This window comes from Carcharhinus amblyrhynchos, chromosome X (genome assembly GCF_965287045.1).
Source record: "Carcharhinus amblyrhynchos chromosome X, sCarAmb.v2.hapA, whole genome shotgun sequence".
Taxonomy (NCBI): domain Eukaryota; kingdom Metazoa; phylum Chordata; class Chondrichthyes; order Carcharhiniformes; family Carcharhinidae; genus Carcharhinus; species Carcharhinus amblyrhynchos.
The window spans coordinates 6,556,425-6,574,402 of NC_137359.1; positions in this window are offsets into that span (position 1 = coordinate 6,556,425).

The following is a 17,978-nucleotide window of genomic DNA, read 5'->3' on the forward strand; positions in this document are numbered from 1 at the left end:
TCTCTCTTTTTCGGCAACTAACACTTCAGATTCATGGGCCATTGTTGTGTCTCTGACTCTTTTTAAGTACTGATTTGGCCTATTAAGTACCAAAGTACATATCTGCATACCTGCCACCAAACCTCTATACGAGTGGTTTTTATGTATATTGCTGTTTTGTATGGAAAACTATTAAAAATGTCAATTTGGTGGATTTTAATGCGGTGTTCAAAGGGTTAACTGTGTCAACACTGAGTTCATTTTTCACTCATCGCTTTGAAATTGAAACTTCTTGAACTGTATTTTTGCGCAAATATATATTCTCCTCTTGTAAGGAGAGGAACTTGTTCCCTTCCACTTGTGTTCTGAAGATCACTTTGCTCTTTTTCTATCTGGAGCACCTCAACTGATTTTTATTTTTTTAAAAAAAGCATTTCTAGATTTTGTTCATGATCATAGCTGCCAACGAAATGACCAGGTTCATTTCCATGACTGCAAATGGAGAATTCTTTTCCTATCTTCTTCTGATTCTGTCTGGAAATATTAAATTTCTACTTCTAACTTGAGAAGGACAACGTTGGCCGATTTTATTTCCAAGCTACTGAAGTGAATTGCTGATTTTTAAATTTGCCACCTCCGAGTGAAAGTGGAAGCTCTGTTCAGTGTCCAACCTGCAGGTGCAGTAAGTAGTCTCTCAACACCAGGTTAAAATCCAACAGGTTTATTTGGTAGCACGAGCTTTTGGAACGTTGCTCCTTCATCAGATGAGTGGAGAGTTGTGTTCACAAACAGGGCATGTACAGACACACACTCAAACTCAATTTACAAAATAATGGTTGGAATGTGAGTCTTTACAGGTAATCGAGTCTTTACAGAGACAGACAATGAGTGGAGAGATGTGTATTGTCTCCAGACAGGACAGTAAGATGTTGCAAGTCATGGGGGTTACAGATAGTGTGACATGAACCCAAGATCCCGGTTGAGGCCGTCCTCGTGTCTCCAAGGCAGCTTTCAAAACACACAACAACACAGAATCACCAAGCAGAAACTGATAGCCAAGTTCAGCACACACTGTCCTGTCTGGAGACAATACACATCTCTTTAACCTGTGCTTAACCCTCTCTCCACTCACATTGTGTCTGTACCTGTAAAAATTTGATTAGCTGTAAAGACTCGCATTCCAACCATTACCTTGCAATTGAGTTTGTGTCTGTATATGCCCTGTTTGTGAAACAAACTCTCCACTCATCTGATGAAGGGACAATGCTCCGAAAGCTTGTGCCACCAAATAAACCTGTTGGACTTTAACCTGGTGTTGTGACACTTCTTACTGTGCTCACCCCAGTCTAACGCTGGCATCTCCACCCCGACTTGTAGATGGGAAAAGATGACTGTGTCAAAAGGACCATAAAATCTATAAAGGCACCTTCATTGTGTTGGGTAGTATTACGACCCACCTTGCATTAGTCTGCTTGATGCTTCCTAGGTCCTGAATAACTTAAGGTAGCTTTTTTTTTTGGCAGCACTTGGCCAGCATTTCCCCGCCGTTCACACAAGCGGAATTCCCTGCTCCCACTGCAGTGAATGGAGATTCGGCTGAGCGCCATACTCTCCCGCGGCGGGACGTGAAGAATTCCGGCCCATGTTGCCAACCTAGTTCACAAAAGGCTGATTGTATCCAACGTCAGCCTGGTCATTTTAGTGCTGTTAGTTGGAAATGTCCAGCTTCCTGTGTTACAGAAATGTAATTCTGAACAATCAGACCATTGGTACCCACAATGTAAAATCAGATAAATTTATTAAAAAATGCACAACTTTAACAAAGCATGGCCTCTTGGTATTTAATAGCCTGACAAACAAGACAGATCGTTTGGTTAAACTGGGGCAGAAAGAATGCTATTTATTGACACCAGTTCACAGTATCGACAGTTCAAAGTTCTATTAAGTTTCTTTCACAGTCTCTTTTTATATCGTCCTTCCATTTAGGTATTCCGTCTTAGCTAATCACAACTTTCTGCATTGCAGTAACTCTGCCATTCGGCCCACTGAGCTTGCACTGACTCTTTGACATCTTATTTGGACCCTATCCCCGTAACCCTACGTATATACCCCGCTAATCCCCCTAACCTGCACATCTTTGGACACCTAAAGGACAAATTAGCACGGCCAAACTACCTAACCAGCACATCTTTGGACATGTCAAATTATCCCTTAGTGTCCAAAGATGTGTAGGTTAGGGTGGATTGGCCATGCTAAATTGTCCCTCACTGTCCAAAGATGTGTAGGTTAGGGTGGATTGGCCATGCTAAATTGTCCCTTAGTGTCGCCAAACATGTGTAGATTAGGGTGGATTGGCCATGCTAAATTGTCCCTTAGTGTCCAAAGATGTGTAGGTTAGGTGGTTTGGCCATGCTAAATTGCTCCTTAATGTCAGGGGGAGTATCAGGGTAAATATGTGGGGTTACAGGATGGGGCCTGGGTGGGATTGTATTTGATGGGCCTGTATGGGACCAGCAGGCGCTGTGCTGATGTTTCCATAGGCTGAGTGCAGCAAGTCTCAGTATAGACTGGGGGCAAACCTAATCCTGCCAACTGTGGAAGTGTTGGTAATGTGATCATAGAGCTAGCCATGTGCAGGTACATGATACCATTCTGATGCTGCCAAACCTGATCACCTGGACAATGGTGCTGATATACTGAGAACACAAAGCCCGCAGAAAAATAAAATTGTTCATAGTGACACCAAAGCAATTTAAAGCCACTTTCATATTATTCTTGTAGTCAGTGGCTTCCTTAACAAGGGTTTCTCACTGTTACAGCACCGTAAACCTTGTAGACTTGAATCAGTTTGGCAGTGAGGAAAACCCATTTTTAACTGGATTGTCAGTGTGTTCTGGAAGTCCCCCCCCCCCCCCCCTTACCTTGGGCTAACAGTGGCATCGCCTACAGTGGACATGCCAAATTGTCCCTGTTAGTGTCCACTGATTAATACTACACCGCATTACCAAATGATAAACTCCAACCAATGTCTGCTGCCCTTTACTGATTCTAAGCTCCATCCCAACAGATTCCACACATTGTCCTTCCGATCTGAGATCCTCCCTCACCACTGCACTGATCCCATCTCTTATTCCCAGCAAAAGTCCACTTCCTTGTCTGTCTTAAGCAGTGAATTTCCCTCGATATTCAGTTCTGTCTGGTCACTGTGCACCACATTTACGTGATAACAATCACATCAAACCCATTTATCTCTATTTGTGCCTTTAGATCATCGACCTTGTTCCGAATGCTCTGTGCGTTCAGGTAGAGCACCCTTAACTTTGTCTTTCTGACACCATTCCACATTTGATGCGTACTCGATGCTTTCTTTCTCCTGCCACTTAGTCTCGTTACCGTTTCCTGTTCCCGACGTTACTTCCTTCCACTTTGGGCCACCCTTTGTGTTCCCATCCCTCTGACATGCTCATTTAACAACATGAGCGAGTATGTCAGTCCTGTTCGGGGCTGCTAGTTCACAAGGTCCCGGATTGGGATATCCCTTCCTGAATGGAAATAAACCCCGGCGTGGCAATGAACAAGGAAAGCGCAAGAAACAGGAAATTCTCTGAAGCCCGATCCCCGCTAGCAAGGCTCTCCAGATAACTGACCACAGATGAAGAAAAGGATGGAACGCTGCAGGAGATCCAGTAAATCATGGAATATTTAGCCCCAGTGGCTTATTTTCTTGATATAGAGATGCCGGTGTTGGACTAGGGTGGGCACAGTAAGAAGTCTCCCAACAGCAGGTTAAAGTCCAACAGGTTTATTTGGAATCGCGAGCTTTTGGAGCGCTGTTCCTTCATCATGAGTGTAGAGGTAAGTTCACAAACAGGGCATATACAGACAGAGACACAATTACAAGATAATGGTTGGAATGTGAACCTTTACAGGTAATCGAGTCTTTACAGAGACAGACAGTGAGCAGAGAGAGGGATATTCACAGGTTAAAGAGATGTGAATTGTCTCAAACCAGGACAGTTAGTGAGATTTTGCAAGCTCAAATAGTTACAGATAGGGGGGCACGGTAGCTCAGTGGTTAACACTGCTGCTTCCCAGCTCCAGGGAACTGGGTTCGATTCCCAGCTCGGGTCACTGTCTGTGTGGAGGCTGCACATTCTCCTCGTGTCTGCGTGGGTTTCCTCCGGGTACTCCGGTTTCCTCCCACAGTCCAAAGATGTGCAGGTTAGGTTGATTGGCCGTGTTAAAAAATTGCCCCTTAGTGTCTAAATATGTGTAGATTAGTGGGTATAATATGGAGGGATATGGGGGTAGGGCCTGGGTGGGATTGTGTTCGGTGCAGACTCGATGGGCCGAAGGGCCTCTTTCTGCACTGTAGGGTTTCTATGATTCTATAGTGCGACATGAACCCAAGATCCTGGTTGAGGCCGTCCTCGTGTGCGGAACTTGGCTATCAGTTTCTGCTCAGCAACTCTGAGCTGTCGTGTGTCTCGAAAGCCGCCTTGGAGAATGCTTACCCGAAGAGCTAATTTTAATTTTTCTTGGCTATGTCTTCACTAAACCTCGAGGCAACTGACTTCACTTACTCGTCAGATAAAGGGATGTGCGTGCTCACTCTCTCATCACAGCTTCCAGGCACTCAGTGACTCTCCTACTGATCCTGGCATCATTTTCTTTCCCTTTACTTCACCCAGACGGTTGTGGGAGTCTGGAACTCGCTGCCTGAAAGGATGATGGAGGCCTGAGGTCTCCCTCAGAACATTTTTCAGAAGGATTTAGATGTGTGCTTGCAATGCCACTCTCTTTTTGGCAAACTAATTAAACAAGTTGAAGGACAAAGCAACATTGGAGATCCTTGAAGGGGAACCACCTGAAACAAAAAAAAAGGCATAAATGAAAGTTACAACATCAAATCAATGTGTGATTAACCTGGTCAATAATACACTCCAGCCCCAGCGATGCCCAAAGAGCACGGAAGGCTTCGCTGTTGCCCGTGGAGTCTGCATGCTCCCTTTCCAGGGATGCCTGGCTGTGAATGTAGCCACGGTAGAGGGGCAGAGAGTCAGGCTGGTGCCCCCTGCACATGGGGTATACCAGCGAAGGCGGCAAAGCTTCCTGTGGGGCGTGACCCATGTCGAAGTGGATGTAATTGGCAGACTGGGTGAACAAGGCAGCTCCGAGCTGGCCCTTGTTTATCGATGGCTGTGAGACGCTGTAGATTCCCCGCTAGACGCTCGGAGATGTAGAGGGCTGCCGTGACCTTCTCTTCTACTGGGAGCGAGTGTTCTCCGTACCCTCGAGGTGCCAGGTCTGAGAGAACCTGACACGGGTGTGGCATCGTCTCCTTACTTACAGCCTATGGCAGCTTCCAGCATCTCCTCCAAGGAGCTGCAGGTCCTGGGGTCGCTGCCCCCTCTTTCCCCTACTCCTCCCCCCCTCCCCTGCAGGAAGATATTGCCATGTCCTCACCCTACTGTGGCCTCTGGCCTGGAACCTCCTCCATCGCCATCTCTATCGCTGCCAATCCATACTTGCACTTGAGAGTGACGCGTGAGTCTGGACACTGGCAGCTCGACACCATCCCCGGTGCCGCGCGTCACCTCAATGGTTGTCTACTGTTGGCATCCTTGCCACAGCAGGCAGGGAGGGCATAAGGGTGGCTGTGAGGGTGCTCCTATTGGTAACTCCTGAGGCATAGACATGGGTGTGGCTGGTGCATTGCCTTCCACTACGTGTTGTACCTCAGTCAGATGAGGGGGAGAGGCAGATTCCTGACTATCAGTGGATGAGTTCCCATCCAGGGCAGCACGGCAGAGCCCCCCACCCGGGGCTTGTTCAGGGGGAATGTACGCAACACGGATATCGCTGTCGTTACCCTGCTGGACAAGGCTCTGTGGCCAACTCCAGACGTTACATCCCAGGCCCCACTGACAGCAATCTGCAGTGACCTCTGACCTGAGGACCCTCTGACAAGCATATTCCCCCCCCGCACACGTGCAAGCCCGCCCCCCACCCCCCACCCCCCTCCCCCAATCCCACATCATGGTCACGGCTATGAATCTCCCCCCCCCGACCCCATGCCATCCTGCAGTCCAGGGGTTGGTGCTCAGTGGCACTCTGCGCCTGTGCCTGAAGCAGACTTTTATAGACCATTTGTGATTTATGATGGCGCGCCGGAGAGGTGGGAAACGCCCGGACGGTGGGGAAAAGGGCCATGCTGAACTTGCTAAGGATGTTGAAATCCACGCATGCAAACTGACGTCTCGCCCATCTTGGTGCTGTTTGCGTCAGGAGCAAGCGGCTGGGAAAATGGCACAGTGCTCGATGCTGGGCGTAATTCTGATTTTTTGTCCACCTCTCGCCCTATTTTCTGTCCTCGTTTCGCCAGCAGAGTGAAAAAAACTCTACGCGTGCATGCAAGTATGCACAAAATATTGCGAGCACACGTGCACCAAAGCATACACGGACACAAATGTGCAAATATACACAGAAACACATGCAAATACATATGGAAACACGTGCAAATGTACACAGAACCACGTGCAAATGTACACAGAACCACGTGCAAATGTACACAGAACCATGTGCAAATGTACATGGAAGCACGTGCAAGTATGTACAGAAACACGTGCAAATTTACACGGAAGCACATGCAAATATATACAGAAGCACGTGCAAATATATACAGAAGCACGTGCAAATGTATACAGAAACACGTGCAAGTATGTACAGAAACATGCAAATATACACAAGCACATGCAAATATACACAGAAACACGTGCAAGTGTACACAGAAACACGTGCAAATGTACACAGAAGCGTGCAAATATATACAGAAGCATGTGCAAATATACACAAAGGCACATGCAAACATACACAGAAGTATATGCAAATATATACAGAAGCATGTGCAAGTATACACAGAAGCACGCGCAAATGTACAAACACATGCAAATGTATACAGAAGCATGTGCAAATGTACACAGAAGCAGACGCAAATGCACAGACACACACGCACATAGAGGCGTAATCAGAAGCACACACACCCAATCATACACAGAAGCGTGTACATGTGCAAGGAGGAGTTTATAAGGAGGGTCGCTGAGATTAGCTACCTCTAGATGGTCAGTCACTAGGATCAGAAACCTTGCAGCTGGAAAGTGAGGCTGAAAACTGTGAAGGCACAAACATGCTTTTAAAAAACATACATCAAAACTGTGTCATTATCTTAAACCCTCTCAGTGTTTCGGGAATACATACATGCTGAAACAAATCATCGGTTAATATTACTGCACTCACTGAGACTCGATCTGTGGCAGTACACTGCCAACTGCTGCCAGCTTGGCAGAACTCTCCCTGGGAAAGAAATAAATCATGTGCAAATATTAACCCAGTTACTGTGTACTTATTAACTGATCACAGAACATCCTGCACACCAGTCAGTCATCATCAGAGACATTCTTTGTGCAAAGACATTTTCACATCCCTTCACAATAAATAACTTACTGATCCCACACCACAGTGGAAACTGATTGCAGCAGGCAAGAACAAACACAAAATACTAGTCACTTCGAAAAGAAAATGACAGACAGCTTGGAAATATGCTTCTTTCAATATTGAAACACTCTTGAATGGCGATGGTAATGTGAGTATTAAACAGGGGGCGGTGGGAGGGGGGGCTCTAACAGTACAATCCTCTTTCCCACACCTGATCTCGCCGTGTTCAAATGCATCAATCAATGTTCCATTTGCTCACAATGTCTCTCCCCCCTCCCCCCAGTCTCAGTGTCTTTGCTTCAGTCTTACACTCTCTCATTGGCTTGTGCAATCTTATTCTCTTTCTCTCTATCCAGCTACCTATCTCTCCTCCCTCTCTCTGACTGTCTGTGTCTGTCCGTCCGTCTATCCATCCATCCGTCCAGCTGTCTATCTATATCTTCTCTCTATCTTCTCTATCTATCTCTCCCCCTCTCTCACTCTCTGACTGTCTGTGTCATTCTGTCTGTCTGTCTATCTATTATCTATCTATCTATAAATCCATCTATCTATCTATCTATCTGTAATTCCATCCATCTAACTATCGATCTATCTATCTATAAATCCATCTATCTATCTATAAATCTATCAGTCTATCTACCTATAAATCTATCTATCTATCTATCTATCCATTTATCTATCTATCTATCTATCCATTTATCTATCTATCCATCTATCTATCTATAAATCCATCTGTCTATCTACCTATAAATCTATCTATAAATCTATCTATCTATCTATAAATCTATCTATCTATCTATATATCTATCTATCTATATATCTATCTATCTATATATCTATCTATCTATAAATCTATCTATCTATATATCTATCTATATATCTATCTATAAATCTATCTATCTATATATCTATCTATATATCTATCTATAAATCTATCTATCTATATATCTATCTATAAATCTATCTATCTATATATCTATCTATATATCTATCTATATATCTATCTATATATCTATCTATATATCTATCTATATATCTATCTATCTATATATCTATCTATAAATCTATCTATCTATATATCTATCTATAAATCTATCTATCTATATATCTATCTATCTATATATCTATCTATAAATCTATCTATCTATCTATATATCTATCTATAAATCTATCTATCTATATATCTATCTATCTATATATCTATCCATAAATCTATCTATCTATAAATCTATCTATCTATCCATTTATCTATCTCTCTATAAATCCATCTATCTATCTATCTGTCTATCTATAAATCCATCTATATCTATCTATCTATAAATCTATCTATCTATCTATCCATTTATCTATTTATCTATCTGTCTATCTATAAATCCATCTATCTATCTATCTAACTATCTGTCTATCTATAAATCCATCTATCTATCTATCTATCTATAAATCTATCTATCTATCTATCCATTTATCTATATATATCTATCCATCTATCTATAAATCCATCCATCTATCTATCTGTCTATCTATAAATCCATCTATCCATCTATCTATCTATCTATCCACCTATCTATCTACCTGTGTATCTATCAATCTGTCTGTCTATCTATCTATCTACCTATGTCTGTCTATATATCTACCTGCCTACGTATCTATCTATCTGTCTATCTATCAGTCAGTCTGTCTGTCTGTCTGTCTATCAGTCTGTCTGTCTATCTGTCTAATTCCACCTTTCTCTTTTCCAGTGGCTCCCTCACACTTGCCTCTCTGTCTTTATACACTGCAGTATTGATAACTGTGTGCGAGTTGAACAGGAGTAGGCCATGGCTCTGGAGTTGATCTGGAATTGGCAATGGCCTATTGGCTTGATTGTTTCTCCTGTGTTGTCAATTCCACTGTATTTATTGTGGAATGGGAGTGAGTTGGTTTCGCTCTCTCGATTCTCCTCGGTTTATACTGGAGTGCAGGCGATAGCGATTCCATTCAAAAGGGTGAAAGACTGGGCTTGTTAGCGGCTTGATCTCCGTCTGGATCAGAATGTGTTGGCATCTAACAAAGATATCTCAGGTTTTTAACAGTTCTGATGTCTCAGCAGTCACTACTGGGTAATGCTTATTGTTATCTGCAGGAAGTCCTTCTCAGCTATATTTTGGTCGAGGGTAGTTGATACTCTGTTGATTTGTGGTATCATTTCAAGGCACAAATGATATCTCAGTTTGTGGTTCCATGTGTGCAGAATGTTCTGTAACTGGGTTAATATTTATAAATGACTTATTTCCTGTCCATTGTCAACTAAACCAAAGGTTCCTGGCTGAAATTCCCAATCACTGTCAGACAGTCTCAGTGGGTGCGCTAATATTTATTAACTTGTATGGTCTGTGTATAGATTCCATGCACCAGTGAGAGTGTTTGGAAGTTCACAGCCTGTTTTTGATAGTGACTGTATTGGTGAATCATCGATTAGAACCCCAACAGTGCAGAAGGAGACCATTTAACCCTTCGAGTCTGCACCAACCACAATCCCACCCAGGCCCAATCCTGTAACCCCATGTATTTGTAAATCCCTCTGACACGAAGGGACAATTTAGCATGGCCAATCCCCCTAACCTACACATCTTTGAACACTAAGGGACAATTTAGCATGGCCAATCCACCCTAACCTACACATCTTTGGACACTAAGGGACAATTTAGCATGGCCAATCCACCTAACCTGCACATCTTTGGACACTAAGGGACAATTTAGCATGGCCAATCCACCTAACCTACACATCTTTGAACACTAAGGGACAATTTAGCATGGCCAATCCACCTAACCTACACATCTTTGAACACTAAGGGACAATTTAGATTGGCCAATCCACCTAACCTACACATCTTTGGACACTAAGGGACAATTTAGCATGGCCAATCCACCTAACCTACACATCTTTGAACACTAAGGGACAATTTAGATTGGCCAATCCACCTAACCTGCACATCTTTGGACACTAAGGGACAATTTAGCATGGCCAATCCACCCTAACCTACACATCTTTGGACACTAAGGGACAATTTAGCATTGCCAATCCACCTAACCTGCACATCTTTGGACACTAAGGGACAATTTAGATTGGCCAATCCACCTAACCTGCACATCTTTGGACACTAAGGGACAATTTAGCATGGCCAATCCACCCTAACCTACACATCTTTGGACACTAAGGGACAATTTAGCATTGCCAATCCACCTAACCTGCACATCTTTGGACGCTAAGGGACAATTTAGCATTGCCAATCCACCTAACCTGCACATCTTTGGACGCTAAGGGACAATTTAGCATGGCCAATCCACCCTAACCTACACATCTTTGGACACTAAGGGACAATTTAGCATAGCCAATCCACCCTAACCTACACATCTTTGGACACTAAGGGGCAATTTAGATTGGCCAATCCACCTAACCTACACATCTTTGGACACTAAGGGACAATTTAGCATGGCCAATCCACCTAACCTGCACATCTTTGGACACTAAGGGACAATTTAGCATGGCCAATCCACCTAACTGGCACATCTTTGGACACTAAGGGACAATTTAGCATTGCCAATCCACCTAACCTGCACATCTTTGGACACTAAGGGACAATTTAGCATTGCCAATCCACCTAACCTGCACATCTTTGGACACTAAGGGACAATTTAGCACGGCCAATCCACCTAACCTGCACATCTTTGGACACTAAGGGACAATTTAGCATTGCCAATCCACCTAACCTGCACATCTTTGGACACTAAGGGACAATTTAGCATTGCCAATCCACCCTAACCGGCACATCTTTGGACACTAAGGGACAATTTAGCATGGCCAATCCACCTAACCTGCACATCTTTGGACACTAAGGGACAATTTAGCATTGCTAATCCACCTAACCTGCACATCTTTGGACACTAAGGGACAATTTAGCATGGCCAATCCACCTAACCTGCACATCTTTGGACACTAAGGGACAATTTAGCATGGCCAATCCACCTAACCTGCACATCTTTGGACACTAAGGGACAATTTAGCATGGCCAATCCACCTAACCTGCACATCTTTGGACACTAAGGGACAATTTAGCATTGCCAATCCACCTAACCTGCACATCTTTGGACACTAAGGGACAATTTAGCATGGCCAATCCACCTAACCTACACATCTTTGGAGTGTGGAGAGAAACTGGAGCACCCGGAGGAAGCCCACGCAGACACGGGGAGAACATGCAGACTCCACACAGACAGTGACCCAAGCCGGGAATCGAACCCGGGTCCCTGGCGCTGTGAGGCAGCAGTGCCAACCAGTGTGCCACTAGGAAGTATCTTATTTGGAAGTTGAGGTGACGTGCAGTGGATGGACAACTGATGCATCATCTTGAAAATGTCAGTGAAGCTGTGAGATTTCTGTGTGCTCTCTCTCTCCGCCGCTGAGAGTATTATTTTAGGAAGTTGCAGGTTTTTTTTAATCAACATCAGTTGTGATTGGTAGGGGAGGGGGATGGGGGAGAACCCCAAACTGTCAAAATATTCCTCCAGCATTTCTTCAGGAAGTACCCAGCAGGCGGCAGGAATGTAGACAGGTGTTGGATCCTTCCGCTGCTTTTCTTTGATCTTAGAAACCGTACAAAAATTCTTGGATTGCCGTTTAGACGAATGGCTCTGCATTTTCAGGCAGGGAGGAGATTATTTGTCCATGAAATAAGTGTGGTGTAGATTGGGCCAGAGTAACCCTGCCACATTGAGTGTCCCGTTTTCTCTCTTGCTCTGTGTCCCTGCCTACAGGATGTATATAATCGGTTGTCTCTGTGTTCAGTTTTAGCACAAAAAGGTTGGTGTAACTTGTCTTCCACAAGATGTCGAAAGAGCCCCTGTCCATCAAGTGAGACACCGTTCCACCAAAGGTGCCCAGGGAAAATGGTCTGTTGTCAAAAGATACAATGGGAGGTTCTCCAATAGCAGCCACACTCTTCAACGTCACGCTGACTGAGACAAGATGTGGTGCGAGTCACGGAGATAAACAGCACGGACACAGGCCCTTCGGCCCAACTTGTCCATGCTGACCAGGTTTCATAAACTAAACTAGTCCCATTTGCTTCCTTTTGGCCCATATCCCTTTCCCATCCATGTACCTGTCCAAATGTCTCTCAAATGTTGTCGTTGTATCCCCCTCTGCCACCTCTTCTGGCAGCTCATTCCATACACGCACCACCCTCCGGTCCCCTTTCCCCTCTCACCTTTCACCCCTGCCCTCTAGTTTTCGATTCCCCCACCCCGGGAAAAAGGGAACAAGTCCCAGCCTATCCAGCCTCTCCCTCTAATTCAAACCTTTCCATAAGACATAGGGGCAGAATTAGGCCACTCGGCCCATCGAGTCTGCTCCCCCATTCAATCACGGCTGATATTTTTCTCATCCCCATTCTCCTGCCTTTTCCCCATGACCCCTGACCCCCCCAGTCCCAGTACCATCCTTGTAAATCTGTTTTTGCCCCCTTTCCAGATTAATAACAACCCTTCTATTACAGGGTGACCAGAATTGTACGCAGTGCTCCAACTGTGGCCTTGCCAATGTCTTGCTAACATAATGTCCCAACTCCTGTACTCTGATTGATGAAGGCAAGTGTGCCAAATGCCTTCTTCACCACCCTGTCTACCTGTGACGCCAATTTCAAGGAACTATGTGCCTGCAGCCCTGGGTCTTTCTGTTCAACAACACCCCCGCCACTAACTGTGTAAGTCCTGCCCTGTCTCGTGACACAACTGATCTTATCTTCCTGCTTTCTGAGCAATGACCTAAACTCAGAAATAAAAGTTACAGCTTCAAATCAGCGTTGTCTCTTAAGATGTGCGTGTCCCAAAACAAGGAGTGGAATTTTCTCGGGGATCGTAGCTGGCGGAGCACAGACTGTGCAAAGGTCTGTTGATGTCAGGCAGGAGGTATACAGTAAAGGCAGATATACGGGAGATCTGGCCGTATCAGATTACTTGGTGGGTCATTATAGAGGGACAGTTACTCTGTATACAACTTGCATCAAAACTAGAAGTGTTGCACAAGAGAATGATGATTGTTACTTGGGCTATGTGATTGAGGAGTAGCAATTTTCATTGCTGTTATGGATTAAATGCAATTTTGAATTGTTTTACTTTTTATTAGGGTGGCACGGTGGCACAATGGTGGGCGGCACAGTGGCACAGTGATGGGTGGCACAGTGGCAGTGGTGGGCAGCACAGTGGTGGGCGGCACAGTGGCACAGTGGTTAGCACTGCTGCCTCACAGCTTCAGGGACCCGGGTTCGATTCCTGGCTCAGGTCACTGCCTGTGTGGAATTTGCACATTCTCCCCGTGTCTGCGTGGGTTTCCTCCGGGTGCTCCGGTTTCCTCCCACAGTCCAAAGATGTGTAGGTTAGGTCGATTGGCCATGCTAAATTGCCCCTTAGTGTCCTGGGATGTGCAAGTTAGAGGGATTAGTGGGTAAATATGTAGGGATTTGGGGGTAGGGCCTGGGTGGGATTGTGTTCGGTGCAGACTCGATGGGCCGAAGGGCCTCTTTCTGCACTGTAGGGTTCTATGATTCTATCGACAAAGTGACCATTATTAAACAGAGAATCCCTACAGTGCAGAAGGAGGCCATTCAGCCCATCAAGTCTGCGCCGGCAACAATCCCACCCAGGCCCTATCACCGTTACCCCACATATTTAGCCCACTAATCACTCTAACTTACACATCTTTGGACACTGAGGGACAATTTAGCATGGCCAATCCCCCTAACCTGCACATCTTTGGAGTGTGGGAGGAAACCGGAGCACCCGGAGGAAACCCACGCAGACACGGGGAGAACGTGCAAAGTCTGCACAGACCCAAGCCGGGATTTGAGTCCAGGTCCCTGGAGCTGTGAGGCAGCAGTGCTAACTACTGTGTCACTGTGTGCAAGAGTTGTTCTTATGATGTTACTTAGAAGTCAAAGAGAACAAAGAACAAAGAAAATTACAGCACAGGAACAGGCCCTTCGGCCCTCCAATCCTGCACCGACCATGCTGAACTAAAACTCCCTACCCTTCCGGGGACCATATCCCTCTACTCCCATCCTATTCATGGATTTATCCAGATGCCCCTTAAAACTCACTATCGTATCCACTTCCACTACCTCCCCCGGCAGCAAGTTCCAGGCACCCACCTCCCTCTGTGTAAAAAACCTGCCTCGTACATCTCCTTTAAACCTTACCCCTCGCACCTTAAACCTGTGCCCCCTAGTAATTGACTCTTCCACAGGACAAAGCTTCTGACTGTCTACAGCACACTATGATCATACACTGCTTCCCCCCTCCTGTCTCCCAGCCTCACCTTGTCACTGCTGATAACATCACTTTTCTGGTTTTCTGTAACGCTTACAGACTGGACCATTTTACTGAGGGGATTTTAAATTTCAGCCACAATGGTGGATCCAGTAAATGGGAATATTGTGAAACGCCTGCCTTGCCCAGACTCTCTCCCTCACTCAGTCTGGCTGAGACAGGGCTAGTGCGATGCAGAATGACTGGGGTACAGAGAGGTGAGAAATTTTCTCTACGTCCAGTAATAGCTGCTGGGAAGAGGATGCTAAAGGGACACGGGAGCAGGTAAGTTAAAAGCAAATTACTGCGGATGCTGGAATCTGAAGCCAAAAGAGAAAACGCTGGAAAATCTCAGCAGGTCTGGCAGCATCTGTAAGGAGAGAAAAGAGCTGACGTTTCGAGTCCAGATGATCCTTTGTCAAAGCTCAAAGGCTCAGAGAGTGGGAGATATTTATACTGCAGGGAATGAAAGATGAGTCATAGCCACAGAAACCAGGGGAAAGGCTGCTAATGGCAGCCCAGAGAATAGAGGGTGCGAATGGTCCAGGGAAGCTAAAATTAAGATGATGGGGGAGTGGGGGCGGGGGGAGGAAACTGAATGGGGCAGAGGTAAGATTTAGAAAAGGGGGAGAAAAGGTAAGGGAAGGGGGATAAAGTAGGGAGAAAGGGTGGGAAGAGAAATGAAGAAAGACAATAAAGAAATAAAAGGTAGAGAACAGTTTAAAATTAAATATAATAGAATGGAAACAAAAGGTGGGGTAGAACAAACCATCTGAAGTTGTTGGATTCGATGTTGAGGAAGGCTGTATAAAGTGCTGAGCCGGAAGGTGAGATGCTGTTCCTCCAGTTTGCGTTGGGCTTCACTGGAACATTGCGACAAGCCAAGGACAGTCGTGTGGGCACGGGAGCAGGATCGTGTGTTAAAATGGCAAGGAACCGGGAGGTCAGGGTCCCCATTGCGGAAGTGCTCAGCAATGCAATCACCCAGTCAACACAGGTAAGTTTCACTGGTGAGTGGTTTACCAGGGGGAGGGGATCGAATTGGCGGAGTGGGGGCCCAGGACAGGAGGGGACGGGAACCAGGATGGGGGAAGAGGAAACAGGATTAAAACAGTGAGAGGAGAGAGCTGGGCGTTTCAGTTTTTAAGACTGTGCCTTTAAGAAAAGTATTTGGGTCACGTTTCTTGTGCAGTTTGTTTTGTTATTAGTCCCGCCTTGTGTCAGTGAGAGATAATAAGTTCAGTTGCTGCTTGGGTGCTGTAGAGAGAAGTAGTTCTTTCTCTGTCTGAAGACTGGAGAGTGGGACTTGCCAGAAAATAGATCTCTCTCTCTCTGAAGTTCTGCTGGTTGAAGATAGCTCTTTCTCTGGAGACTGCTGTATGGGGGTCAGAGACAGTTGCTTTCTATATCTGTCCAGAGGGTTGAAAATGCTGGAAATCTAGCATCCATCTGTCTTTATTGCTGATTGGTTCAGAAGAAGGATATATGTCTGCGGAGATATTGCTCAAATTAGAACTGTAGAGCGAGCGAGCTGTAAAGAACTATAGCTTGTCATGTTCAAGTATTTTAATTGGTAAAAGTTATGCTAATTCTTTCTGTTACATTCTAACTGTGTTCGTAATTGAAGTTTGTTTTAATAAAAGCTTCCTAGTGGGTCAATAGAATCATACCTGGAGTGAAACACCTTATTCTCAACTAATGCCAAATTCAAATAAAAGTCTGAAAATTCCACACTGTTCTTTTGAGCTCCAATATTCCTGCACCCTTGTCAATTTTTCTAACAGCTAGGAGCTTTCCGTCCTTTGGGAGGGCAGAGTCTAAGCTTGCCAGAGAAGCCAGCTTCAGGCGCCATGACACAGGGCTCTGAATGAACTGGGAGACCTCCTCCCACCCCCCACCATCTCTCCATCCCAGGCTGGAATCGAACCTGGCTCCTTAGCACTGTGAGGCAGCAGTGCTAACCACCGTGCCCCAACTCATTAGGCCTCGTAAGACTTCATTATTGAATAGAAATGTTTTTATTAATAAGAATTGTTCAGCAATCCCAGCCAGCTCCCCATGTCTCCTGCCTCAGAGGACTCTGCCCTCTGGGGTGGTTACCCACTCTGAGTCCCAGTTGGTCTCCCAAGCCAGGTGACCCTTACTCTGCTGTGTTGCCCTCAAAGCTGAGGCATCAACATTCAACAAAAAAAATGCCGAATTTCAACGATTGTTGATTAATTTTGGAGGCGATTCTCCTGGGGTTTACAGCAGCTCCCTATTTTCGGGCCCGATCCCATGGAGTGAAGTGGGGGGGGGGTGCTAATCAGTGCACCCCACCCCCCCCTTCAAGTAGGTCAGGCGCCAGGGGTGTGACCCATTGGAATTGGCACCCTGGCAGTGCCAGCCTGTGCTCCTTGGCACTGCCCAAGAGGCAAAGTGCCCCTGCCCAGGGGGGCACCTTGGCACTGCCCATCGGGCATCAGGCAATGCCAAGGAGGTGGGGCTCAGGGGGCAGGGTCAGGGGGGCGATTGGTAGGGGTGGGAGCTCCCGCTGCCACTCTGCAGACAGAATCGATGAGAGGCAGAGAGAGGCCAGCAATTGGGGCTAGCCATTGGGGGGGGGGCACAGCCTGCAGGGGGCACTGTGGTGCCGGGGGGGGGGAATGTCGGGGGCCAGCGATCAGGCTATGGGGGGGTTGGGGGGGGCCGGCGATGCAGGGGTCATGGGTTTGGCCAGCGATTGGAAGGCCAGCAGACAGGGCTCGCTGCATACGTGCCGGTCTCGGTGCTGACAGGTCAGCGCGTGCGCAATGGCTCACTCAGCACTGTGCTGCCGGCTTCTCCAGCTGGAATAGGCGCCACCCACTGATTTCCAGACTGATTTACACTGGTGCACTCTGCAGTGTACAGAGTGCAGGAGACTCACTCTGAAAATCCCACGGAGAAAACCAACGGGATTTACTCGTTTCCACACAAGGTCAAATTACATGATGGACTGGGCTTCGTTCACAACCCTTTGTAGTTTCTTGGGCAGAGCAGGAGCCCATACCAAGCTGTGATACAACCAGAAAAAATGCTTTCTATGGGGCATCTGTAAAAGTTGGTGAGAGTCGTAGCGGACATGCCAAATTTCCTTAGTCTTCTGAGAAAGTAGAGGCGTTGGTGGGGCTTTCTTAACTATA